This window comes from Pinus tabuliformis, chromosome 6, assembly GCF_031772625.1.
Source record: "Pinus tabuliformis cultivar Carrire ecotype Pingquan chromosome 6, CPIR1, whole genome shotgun sequence".
In the NCBI taxonomy this organism is placed as follows: domain Eukaryota; kingdom Viridiplantae; phylum Streptophyta; class Pinopsida; order Pinales; family Pinaceae; genus Pinus; species Pinus tabuliformis.
In genome coordinates, this window is record NC_142292.1 from 55,520,069 (window position 1) to 55,532,465 (window position 12,397).

Below are 12,397 nucleotides of genomic sequence, written 5' to 3' on the forward strand. Positions count from 1 at the left end.
CATGGTCCAAAGTCGGAGTGCATTAGAAACCCAATTCAAAGGGGGTTAGGCTAGATCATGGTGCAAGTGATTCTCCTCAGGGTTACCCTACTGATGGTAGGGAATTCTGTGCTATGGTTGATCACAAAGAAGCTCAAGACTTGACCACCCCCATGGGATGAAGGTAACCTTAGTGGCCAATCTTAGGAAAACACCCTATAGGACTGGTTGTGGGAAAGCATCTAGTCCTCTACCCCACCTTTCTCTAGACAACTCTGCTTGTAGGGATCAAATTCTATCAAGTAAGAAGTCTCTTGGAAAGCCATATGAAATAATATATATAGGACTTGTTTGAGGATTTAGATTGCCTTTAGGCTAGAGGTTGTTTCTTCTTTGAGAGGACATATTTTACTGAATTGGATTAGCATATCATTATAGTTACTTTGCACTTGCACCACTACACTAGTGCTTGCTTGCTCTTTTTTATTCTTTTCTCCTACCATCACCCTTTAGTCTATTGAGTCATCTTTGTCTTAAAACCGTTGCGCCTCCTAAGAATTTGTCGTGGATACTTCGTGGCTTTCTCCCTAAGCGTCCTTTAAGACATATTACTCCTCCCTGTCGAGTTAGAGTTCATCCTCCTAGTCCTTTATTAATTCCCCATTCTAACTCTAGTTCTTTTGATTCATCCAGTTCTTCCTTTGATTTTGCATCTTCCCATCCCTGCACCGCCACCATGTCAGAGACCAATGTGGGTGGTGGAAACCAAGGTAACCCCGCCAATAAAACCTCTACCGGTATGGTCACTAATCCTCACTTTCTTCCTTATATGGCTGGTTTGAGCCTCCCTAATTTCAGCCATCTCATCAATGACCCTCTTCTCCATAACCCCAATTGGCCTCCTATACCTACTAAGATTCCATCCAACATTCCCAAGTTCAAAGGTAATCTTGGAGAAGATCCCACAAATCTTGTTCGCTCTTTTCACATGTGGTGTTCATAAAATTCCATTACCAAAGACTCCATTTGTCTTTGCCTTTTCCAACACACCCTAACTGGAGCTTCTTCCAAATGGTATGTGGACCAACCGCATGCCTCCCATTCCACCTTTTCAACTCTTGCCAAAGATTTTCTTTCTTATTTCTAACTACATCTATGATTCGACACAGGTACCAAACTTTTGACCTCTTTCCGTCAAACTTCTACTTGTTGGTGTCCTGAATTGCTCTATTTTTACTCTATTCCCATAAGCCTTAACCTTTGTTTTATCTCTATTTAACCGTCTCATTCTTGCACTAGTCCAAGATAATCATCTATTTCTACATATACTTCGTATTTCATAATTAAGATTTATTAAGTGCTTTATTAATTACTTTACATAGATTTCATACCTTTTAGTATCTCTTGTAACTTATGTTTAACTTTCCTAAAAGTAATTGAAGAACTAAGTGTTAATCATTATTTAGCGTGATCAGTGTAGGAAGATTCTTGCACCGCCAACGATGTTGCTTCATGATCTTTGTGATATTCCACGCAGGCGTTTTTTATCCACAACTCCTAGTTCGGTTGCGGACTATCTAAGGATGGACATTGGTGGCGTATAGTTAGGGATACTTGCCAAGAATATGGTCTATGACCAACAAAGTTCGTGCTTTATTATAACGATTAGCCAATTTTGCAATGTTGTTTGTTAGTCCGTTCGACCGAAAGGCTGGATTAGGAAATGACTGTAATTAGCAGAATATGGCTAAGGCTGAGAGACTGTATATAATGTAGACTGTAGGTAGAGCCAAGCTAGCGATCTCTGAGTTGTAATTTCATTTACTTTGTAATTTTGTATCGCCCTCGGTTCTAGGCTGGACTCGCACTATCATGTATATTTGCTGATCAAGTTAATACAAGGAACGCGCCATGTTTTCTTCACGCTGTGTTTAATTTTTATTTCATGCGTGATTAAGTGTTGAACCATTTCATTCCGTAAATGGGAAATGAGCTAGTTGGCTAAGGCCCAGCCAACCCAACTCGTTTACCCTTGTGCTTTCGCCATTTAAAAATCATGTGTGAACATTTATTCATTTGCAGTTGCGTGGCTTGGATTTCTCTTATGTTTATTTCAAAAGTTCTGAGTTAAATTCATTTCATAGTCAAGCATGAATGGATCCGTAGTTTGGAAGTTTAATTAAGTTTATTTCTTTCTTGCAATTTCTTTCCTGCAATTACTTTCTTGCAATTTCCTTCCTGCAATTTTTGTCTTAGTTTGCTTTTGCTCAGGTCGTGCAGGAAGATTCTTCCTGTACTAGTGCATGTAGTTTCCTGCACTCCAGTTTATTCATTTACTTTACAACAAGTGTTACGTTCCTTTTCCTGCTAATAATTTCATTTATTCCTGCAAGAAAACATATTGTTAATTCAAGTAATCATTCTCAATGTTAAGAGTTATACTTCTGAAGGATCTAAGAATGTTTACATGAATTAAGGAAGGATGTTATTACAAACACCATACTTTACACTTGCATTTTATGACTTAAGAAAAAGGAACATAAACATTATAAGTGAATTGTCGAAAGTTATTTGATGCATGCAAATTACTTTGACTGCTGCTTGATTATTTCGAATTGTTTTTTCTTTATGAAGTTTACTTTCATTGCAAAGTTCAGTTAATTAAAGCATTCTTTTTCATGTGTAATTTATCTCAGAATCTAGCTTGCAATTGAAATTCTTTTCAACACGTCTTTTAATTCTTTCGAAAGTAAATTAGAAACTTTGGTGAAGGAAGCTCTGTCTCGGTGCAAGAGTTGGTCTCTTGTCACAGGAATAGAGTGCTCTAAGCCTTGAGGCTTAGAGAACCTCCATAAAGACATAAGTCTTCAGTAAAGAAGGTAAAACATACTTTTTTCACATAAGTACTGTACCTGCAATAGTGCAAGCAGATTGCAATAGCACAAGAACTGGTTGCTTGGTGTAGAAGGAAGATCAATTGGGAAACAGATCTTTCCAAGGGCCCACTTGTTAAACTGTTAACCATCTATACTGAAGATAAACATAGTATTTCATTTCAACATTTAAGATTTCTTCCAATTGTGTGAAATTTCCTTTACTTGATTTCCTCGAAAATTATTCTTTTACATTCCAGCACTAGAATTGTTTTGGTGTCGATTGTCTTTAAGATTTTTTTTTGTCTGATTCTACAACATTTCATTTAAGAAGTAGGATTAGGAATAGGAAAAGTTCATACCACTTCTGGGATTGCCTGTGCTTCGTATCTAGGTTTAGGAAACCCCTGGGTTGACAATTAAGTGTTGAGGAGTTTGCTTCAGTGCAATTCCTACACCCAACATTTTTGTGTCGTTTTCGGGGAGGCGATTTGAATTGGTAATAATTTTTCATTTTTTGCAATAGGGTAATTCTGCTATTATTTTTTTGCAGTGTGATTTTATTTTCTTGAAGGAATTTATAGGTGTCCAGTTATTTTTAAGTTGCAACATTTTTGTTGGAATTTTGTTTTTTCATTTTTTGAAATGAATGCCTAAAAGAGGTAGGGGTCTGAAGTCCACTAGGGGCCAAAGAAATACTGATAAATCTGAAACCAAATCTCATATTGGGCCTTCTTTTGTAGGCAGAAATTTCAAACAAACCCAGACTCATCATGTAGGAACAATCCTCTAGGGCTTTGGTAGCAGTGGTCCAGGTGTGACACAGCCCACAAAGGGGAAGAAGGGGACTATTAGAACCCATAGTCAGCCTTCTTAGCCTATTGAGAGCGGTTCCTATGGAAGAGCAACAATGGAATATCATGAAGATCATGCAGAAGGAACTGGTGAAAATTAGACAAATGAGGAACAATCCACTTTTGGATTCCCAATTGTGGATCCTGATACACAAGTACAAATGAAAAATATTTCACCATCAACTCTTCCTCATTTTGACAGTAAGGTACATGAAGATCCAGACCCTTTCCTATTTGAGTTTGAAATTTTGTTTAGAAGTTATGATTATTCATCTGATGCCCAAAAGTTAAAGTTGTTTCCTGCAACTCTCAAGGAAGCAACACTCTGATGGTTCATGAGACTAGGAGGAAACACTATATCTTCTTGGGAACAAATGAAGAGAGTTTTCTTGTCAAAATATCAGGAATATTGTAAGACTAGAGATATTCAAGATGAAATCTTTAATATTGTGAGAAATGATGATGAGACTCTAGAGGACTACATTGAGAGATTCCTGTACATCCTCAAAAGTTCAAAGCACAAATTTGATCTAAGTACCATTAGAACCTTGTTCTTACGGGGGCTTACTAACGATGTGTTGGGCCTAAGAATTATCCTTAAAATTCATCTACTTCCACTCCATTCAACATCCACTTTCTCTCCATTCACACATTTTCTCACCTCTATTCCACCACCATGTCATCACATCCGCTTCACTTTCATCATTATATGGGTTACCTTTGTGTTTTCCAAAATATTATTAATTATTAGTATTCTTAAGAGAATTTGTGCTTAAACTTTAGAAAATAATATCCATATACTTAACCTAACAATTAGAATAAGTCTGTTGACATGTGTAGGTACAAAGGAAGCTTCTAAGGCACCCTTATGTGCCACACTATGGTCAAATTCGAATTTGAGAAGATCATGAACCTCATGGACCTCATGGAGAAGATAATGGAGGATAGGGTTATGTGTCACCATTGGTTGAGAGATATGTGGATTTGAAGAAGGAATAGTGGATCCACATTTATGAGTTTGTTATCATAACTTTTGTATAAATAGGAGTGTTATATCGTTCATCTGTAACTTTGGAATTTAGAATTTAGAATTGAGAAGTTAGAATTTGGAATCATTATATTGGAGATTTTAGAACCTCTTGGAATGTAGAACTTGTAATTGCAAATTGCAATTGAAGATAAATAAAATGGAGCTTCTTTGATCTTCTACATTTGACTTCTCTTTTGGTGTGCCTGTGAATCCTTGGAAGGATCCCCATTGCCTATCAAGTACACTTTTATTTTGGTAGGATTTTATTTTATGTTTGTTTGTGAATTTCATTAGATTAAATTATTAGGTTCATATGTTTGAAATATTAACGAATGACCTTTCGTAAGAAAGTATTAATGTTTCCTTCAATGAATATGATTTGTTATTTAATGTTTGATTTCATTAGTTTAAGTTTCTGATTTATATTCTTGAGATATAAATGAATAGTCTCTTGTAAGAGAGATTTAATATTTCATGCAATCAATCAGAATTAGATTTTGTTGATTAAGATGATTAGAAATATTAATGAGTAGTCTCCTATAAAGGAGCTTTAATATTTCTTATACTTATCACAATGTCTTTTAATTTTTAGATTTCATTTTGTTAAATGACTAAATAGATGTTGGAGATCCCAATGAAAAACCTCCTGTAAGGGAGCTTTGGCATTTCTTCACCTAGCTTAGTCTAGTTTGTCTCTAAGTCCATATATATTGGATGATCCTCGAAGTTTACTTACCCGGATTGATAGTAAATGAAACTCTAATTTGCATCCACATTTTAGACCCAACATTTTGGCGCCATTGTCGGGAGGGTGATTTAGAGATAGACTTAGGAAGTTATTTTCACTGCAATTTCTTTTTATGGACTAACTTGTGAAACCTGGTGACATTAGGATCTTCATCAAGGAGTTCAAAGCTAGGAGCATTTTTTATTTTGGTACTTAGTTAGTTTCAAATTTAGTTTAAAAAAAAACCCATTTCTTACTAACTCATCTACAGATGAGAAATTTGAAGATGTTAAACAGGTACTTCTTGGAGAGAAAGGATAATATCAAAGACTGGTTTCAAAAGAACCTTGCACCAAATCCAAGGATCAAATAGGTTACTTACATCCTTGCAAACAATCAGGTAAGAATTTTAAATTTAGATGTGAGCATTTTTGAATTTTTAGTCCGTAGATGGCTTCATTGGAAGCATTCTTTTACCTAAGAAATAAAAAAAAAATTTCAAGTTAAAATAGAATAGATTAGCAAAATAAAACCAGATCTAGTACTAGAGTTTTCTTTTAGTCTTGTTTTTTAAAACAAAAATAATAAAAAAATCATCATCATTTCTCACAAATAAATTTACATCCACGCTAACCTAAAAAATAAAAATAAACAAATCAATAGGTTAGTCTTTTCTCTTCATGCGCTTTGAGCGATGAGGTAGATTAGAAAATCTATTGATTTATTTTCAAAATTAAATAAAAATTCCTTGTTGGGAAATTTGCATAAATCATTAAAACTACAACATCATAAGAAATAAAAATTATATATATATATATATATATATATATATATATATATATATATATATATTTATTTATTTATTTATTTATTTATTTATTTTTATTTTTTTAAATTCGTTTAATTTCGATTTCAAAATTTAAAAATTAAATTTGTAGCTTAGATCAATGTGTTAAAACTGCATAAAACTTGCCATCAATGAATTGCCTCTGAAGTAGCATCTTTCAATATAGATGTACCAGAATGTACTAGTCGCACCTCAGCTCCAAGAAGATGCATTTGGAAGACATTCAAGGACTGCCTTTCCATATCTTGTGCACCCATGTAAACAACACAATGCAAACCGAACCATGCATAGACAATAGCTGTTGCAACACTATGTTGCCCAACACCTGTCTCAGCGATTATTCTTCTCTTGCCAATGTGTTTAGCGATAAGTGCTGGTGCAACAACATTGTTAATCTTATGGGCACCAGTATGGTAGATATCTTCTCTTTTCAGATAAATTTTTGGTCGTCCATATGAAAGTTTTATTGAGGGTAGTGTGCGTACTTTATGTATTTCCTCAGGCAGACACTATGGTTATCGTTTTCGTTAAGGCTATCGCTATGGCTCTTTCCCTTTGCACGAAATATTTGTAGGCAAGGCATATAATCTCGTTGGCTCCCACCAAAAACCACACCCACCAAAAACCATTTGCCCCATTTTTGGCAAACCATTCGATGATACAATACAGATTTAGTTCTGATTTCCTCATCTGGATGCATGGGATTTGATCTATTTTGGTAAGATTTGACTATTTGGTTGTGGCTTAATTCTCCGAGAGTATAGTGTAATTCTTGTCGACTGCATTCAAACCACTTGAATATTAAGGATCATGCTCAGATTCGAAAAACCCAAGCCTACGTGCTCGGGATTCATTTGGTTATGGCAATGCAAAAGTGATAGACCCTAGCAGAAATCACTCCAAAAATAAGGTGTAAAATCCTGACATCAACGGTCTTCCCTAGTTGAACAAATTTGATCATAGAAAATCATTCACACTCATTTGACCTTTGGACTGGATAGGGGTGAATGATAATGCAAGTTCATCCACAATTATCTTATCGAACGGTGAATCCTATGCGTAAATTTCCACTGAGTTTGGTCTACCAAGTCCCCGGTGGTTTTCTACTAATAAAGGAATTATTTGCGGCCTAGAGGAATTTCATTGGATCGTATTCATTTTTATCCATATATCGAAATCTCTCTATCAGAATAGAAATAAAAAATCGATGATATTGCTAAGTAGAAATCGATCTTGGATCGAGCACTATCGGCACTCCTGAATATTGCCATGTAAATTTCACAAAATACTTCAGTAGTGCCTTCTAGTTGGACAACAATCTGGCGAAAACATTCGAAGGAAGGAAACAACTGTGCTACTTAAATACCGGGGTAATGGTAATCGATATAGCCAAATGGCAGCAGATGCATGTGCTACCCATTCAGCCAGCTTCCAGCTCCCAAGAAAAGCTTCATGACATACATATAAATGCCACTCTCTTATGCCCTGATGATGACACACTCCATGAATGATAAAAAAAATCTAACGCATTTCGAACGTTTGTTTCGCTATTACGTGAAAGAACTTTCATTCCAGCCCTTCGTTCATTCATTAGTTCCACGATTGCATGGCAAGGATTGTTTTCACGGTTTGTTTTCATGGATGTATTCTTTATGGGATGTTCTCATGATTTTCAAAATGATTGTTTCAAAATCTAACAATTGTGCCATATTTATATTGCAGAACAATTTTGTGATATGCACAGAAGACTGTTCCAGAAACTATTTGCCGAGGACAGTCACCAATTGAGGCGCTCGATCAACATTTTAGTTTGACTGTGCTCAAATGATATTGCTCAACTACACAGTCAACCTATACTTGCTCAGTACCAGTCTAGCGCAGATGACAGAGCAAAAATGTACCGATCTGTCATGTAGGTGACCTGAATCTGAATACCAGTGGTAAGGCTACTTTGATTCTGAATGAATATCAATATTACCGAATCTGAATACCGATTTCTCAAACTGCACCAGCACCAGCAAAAGACACTAGCCCAGACTCCAACAAAAACGTGGCAGAGAAACACAACTTCTGTAAAAATGTCAATTTTAAAAAGCGGCTTTTGATCGAACCAGAGCGAATTTGAAAAAAAAAAAGACATGGGTGTTTTCCAGAATAGAATGAATTACATAACCCAGAAATTCTTTGCTTGGATTCGTAACAATTTGAGAGGAAATCGTGGTTCTTTGGGACCCTATTTTGGTAACTGTGTGAAGAAAAAAATGGTTTTTAAAATTAATGCACATACAATTACGGGTTTTGCTGGCAGTGAAGCGGATTTGCTGGTAGTTTTGCTGGTTAATGCACCGGTGTATTCATCATAAAACTCCACCAAATATGGTCAATGTTACTAATTTTCATGTGCTGTTACGTGGATCGTGCCAAGAACTTGGCATGTCAATGGTAATTTGCCACCGATTGTAAAAAAATATCATTGAATCAGGTATGATCTAACATTGATCACTGACACCCCGGATGCGGGTGTTTAAAGCGATGGGACGGGAGTTGGAAGCCGGCCACATGCCGATCCATGGGCATCACGTGGCGCTCCATGCGAGAGGACGACAAGTTCATTCCTGGTTTAATTCGAAGGGACTGAGGACGGCAGCAGTGAATGCCCGGAGAGAGCACTCGAACCAGAGCATAGCTGCAGTTATGGCGGATGGGAATTCGAGGTGGGTTGGTGACGATGAAGAGCATATATCCGGTTCTGAGCAAGGAATATTGGTAGTGTTGCATTTGGCTGGTCTCTTTGACGCTGAAGAGGTCCCCTCTCAGAAGGTTGAGTCCATTACGGAGCTGGTCCTGGTAATCGACAGTCTGGTTCACTTGGCAGTTTGTAGGGAGTCCCATCCCAGTATGGTGCGCCCCAGACAGAGGCTGCTGAGCCGTCGTGGTTCTTCTAGAGGTAGCGGCTCGAGCAGACCTGTGAGAGAGGATTCGAGGCACTGCTGCCACTGTAATCTGATAAGCTCCATTAGAGCCACTCCCCTGCACTCAGGCCAACATATGGATGCTGGGTCATCCAGCTCGGCCTCCTTGCCAGCTTTTGGCTCCACCATTTTTAACTTCACCAGCTCTACGGCAAACCCGAGTATCAGTGCACACGTCTCCATTCTTTTCATCGAGAATCCTCCTGAGGTAGATGACCCCATAGAAGCCAGGGAGCAAGGGATAGCTGAGTTGGAGCAGGAAGAAAAAAGTCGGGCCACCGTCGAGGAAAATTCCAAGCATTCCCAAAATGCTCCTATTGCGACTACTGGGGAAGCGGAAGCAACCATGCCGACTGAAGATGAGCCGAATTACTACGGCTGGTACCCAATTGTGGAAGAGCAACCTGATGAGCCGAATGATTAATCACGTCGACGCCCTTGCTCCACTAGGTTACTCCAAGCTCAGTCGCCGCCTTCTGGTTTGTTGTTGGTTCTGTCATTGTTTTCTTAGGATGTCTAAGATGTTGGTTTTTTGTGTTAATGATGAGAGTTTGCACTGTTTCCCCTGCGTGGGACGACTTGAACAGTTCTTTTTGTCTATGACCCCTGCGCAGGCTTCCGTCTTTGGACAGTCTTGGTACTTCATAGAATCACCCCTGCGTGGGCTTGCTACAGGGAATTATGTCTGGGTCTTTGTCAGTCTTAGTTTTTTGTCTATGTCTGGTGCCCTGAGAGGGAAAGAAAGTACTGGTCTTACCTGATGTATTTTTGCACTCTGTACATATTTAATAGATTAGCCTTGTTACCGAGAAAAAACATTGATCACCGACATATGATCTACTGGATAGAAACCTTGCACTATTGTCAACTTCATGAAGAATAATCATAGAAAAACATTTACACGAGGAGAAAAAGCTAGCATGAGAGGATGGTAAAGAAATGATTTGCTTCACATATACGTCACTCCAGAATCGATTGTAGTCGACGGTAAGAGGTAAGCACGCATTAAAATCTATGTGCAATAATCACTGAAAATTCACCTACATTTTGATTTCTTCAGTAACGATGGTATACATAAAGGGCAATAATGGGAGGTACTATGTATTTGAAATTTTGTAAATACACATAAATATAATAATATACGAAAAAAAATAAAAATCTCTTATGCCCCTTATTTCTTATTTATTTACTATTCAATTTTTTTGACAATTTATTATTATTATTATTATTATTTGGATTTAAATAATAAAATTGAGTTAATTCATTATTTTAATTTATATTTTATTTTTTCATTTTATTATTACTATTTTTAGCTTTATTGTTTAGAATAGTTAAATTTGACCTTATTATTTTTATTTTTTCCATTTTCTTATTATTATTTTTCAGTTTTATTGATTAGAATAATTAAGTTTGACCTTATTAGAATAATAATAATAATAAAATTAATTTAATTCTTTATTTACAACTAATTTCCATATATTACTTTATTTTAATTAAAAAATTATTTAGTAATCAATGATAATTCTTTATTTGACTAGTTGTTCTATTCTAATGGCTAGAAAACATCTCTCTTCATCTATTTAATTTAATGCCATGATGTGATTCTTCATCTTATCTTGAAGATAAATTACACTAGATGGTTCGAAGTCCACTTATAATTTCTTTATGCGATTTTTACCAAAAAATCTCTCAACATTCACAATACAGATAATAGAAACTTAAATTTAAATAAACTATATATTATAAATCATGAATATAAAATAACATCTATAATTATTTATATTTATTCATATTATTAACCTCTATAATTATCCATATTTATTTTCCATTTCATAAAATGATTTATAATGATGACTTAATCTTATTTTTTCCTAAGCATAAAAATAATGATTCGTGATATATTGAAAATAAATAAAGATAATAATTGCTCACTGATATTAATGTACACAATTAATTAATTTTTTTAATATTTGTTTTTAAAATTAAAATAATAAGGTTTTCTTTAAATAACAAACAAATTTAAAATATCATAATAGTGCATAGTGCATATATAATTATTTACACATCCAAAAAAAAATTTAAACATATTTTATTTATATAAACTTATTATTTATCCCATATAATAGTTTCCGTATATATTGGGTTGTATAACTATTTGTATGTATATTTGGTTGTATAGATAAATTATATCTGTAAAAAGATTTTGTTCATATATATAATTTTTTTTATAGGTTAATTGGATATGGTTGGGATGGTTGAGATAAATATTTATTTTTTCCTTCAATAATTATATATACTAAAGATTGAATTCATAATAATTATATATATTAAAGATTAAATTTATAATGATTATATTTTTATAATAATTGCGTTGAGAGGTACTTATGATGTTAAGTGTAAATGTTTAACATTTAATAAATTTAATCTAATGCTAAAATTCGATATAATTATTATGTATAAACAAAATATAAATTCAACATTGATTTTAGGGAAGTGGAATTTATATGTTTCAATTAAAATAATAATAATAATAGGTTAAAAGTAATATCAAGGCAAGTATGGTGGAGCTATTGTAGTGCAAACATTTAAATTTTGAGTCAATCGATAATAAAAAGTCAAAAGTAATAAAAATAATAAAGTTCATTTTTTTTTGTAATTACATAAATAATTATAAGTTACATTGGTGAATGCTAATTAAATAATGGTTAATAGATAAATCATCTTATAGTCTTTGTTTAGTAGTAACTAATAAATTGCGATGCGAAGTGGATAAGTAAATTGCTTGCTACATTAAATGCTCAAGAAAAAATAAATAATGGTGGTTCCTATCCATTTTTTATGCAAATACTCACTTAAATTATGGCCGGAAGTAATTGATACTAGATATGTTATTTACTTGACTATAAGTTATTTTCAAGTATTTTATTTTTGGGTTTTCCTGCAAATCTTTGGAATAAAAACCCATTACACAAATATCTAAAAATCATGCATGAATATTGCAACCTTATCCATAAATTATGGCATAAAATATGTAAGGCTGTTATCCACATGAATTAAAAAACATTACACAAATATCTAAAACGCATGCATGAATATTGCAACATTATCCATAAAT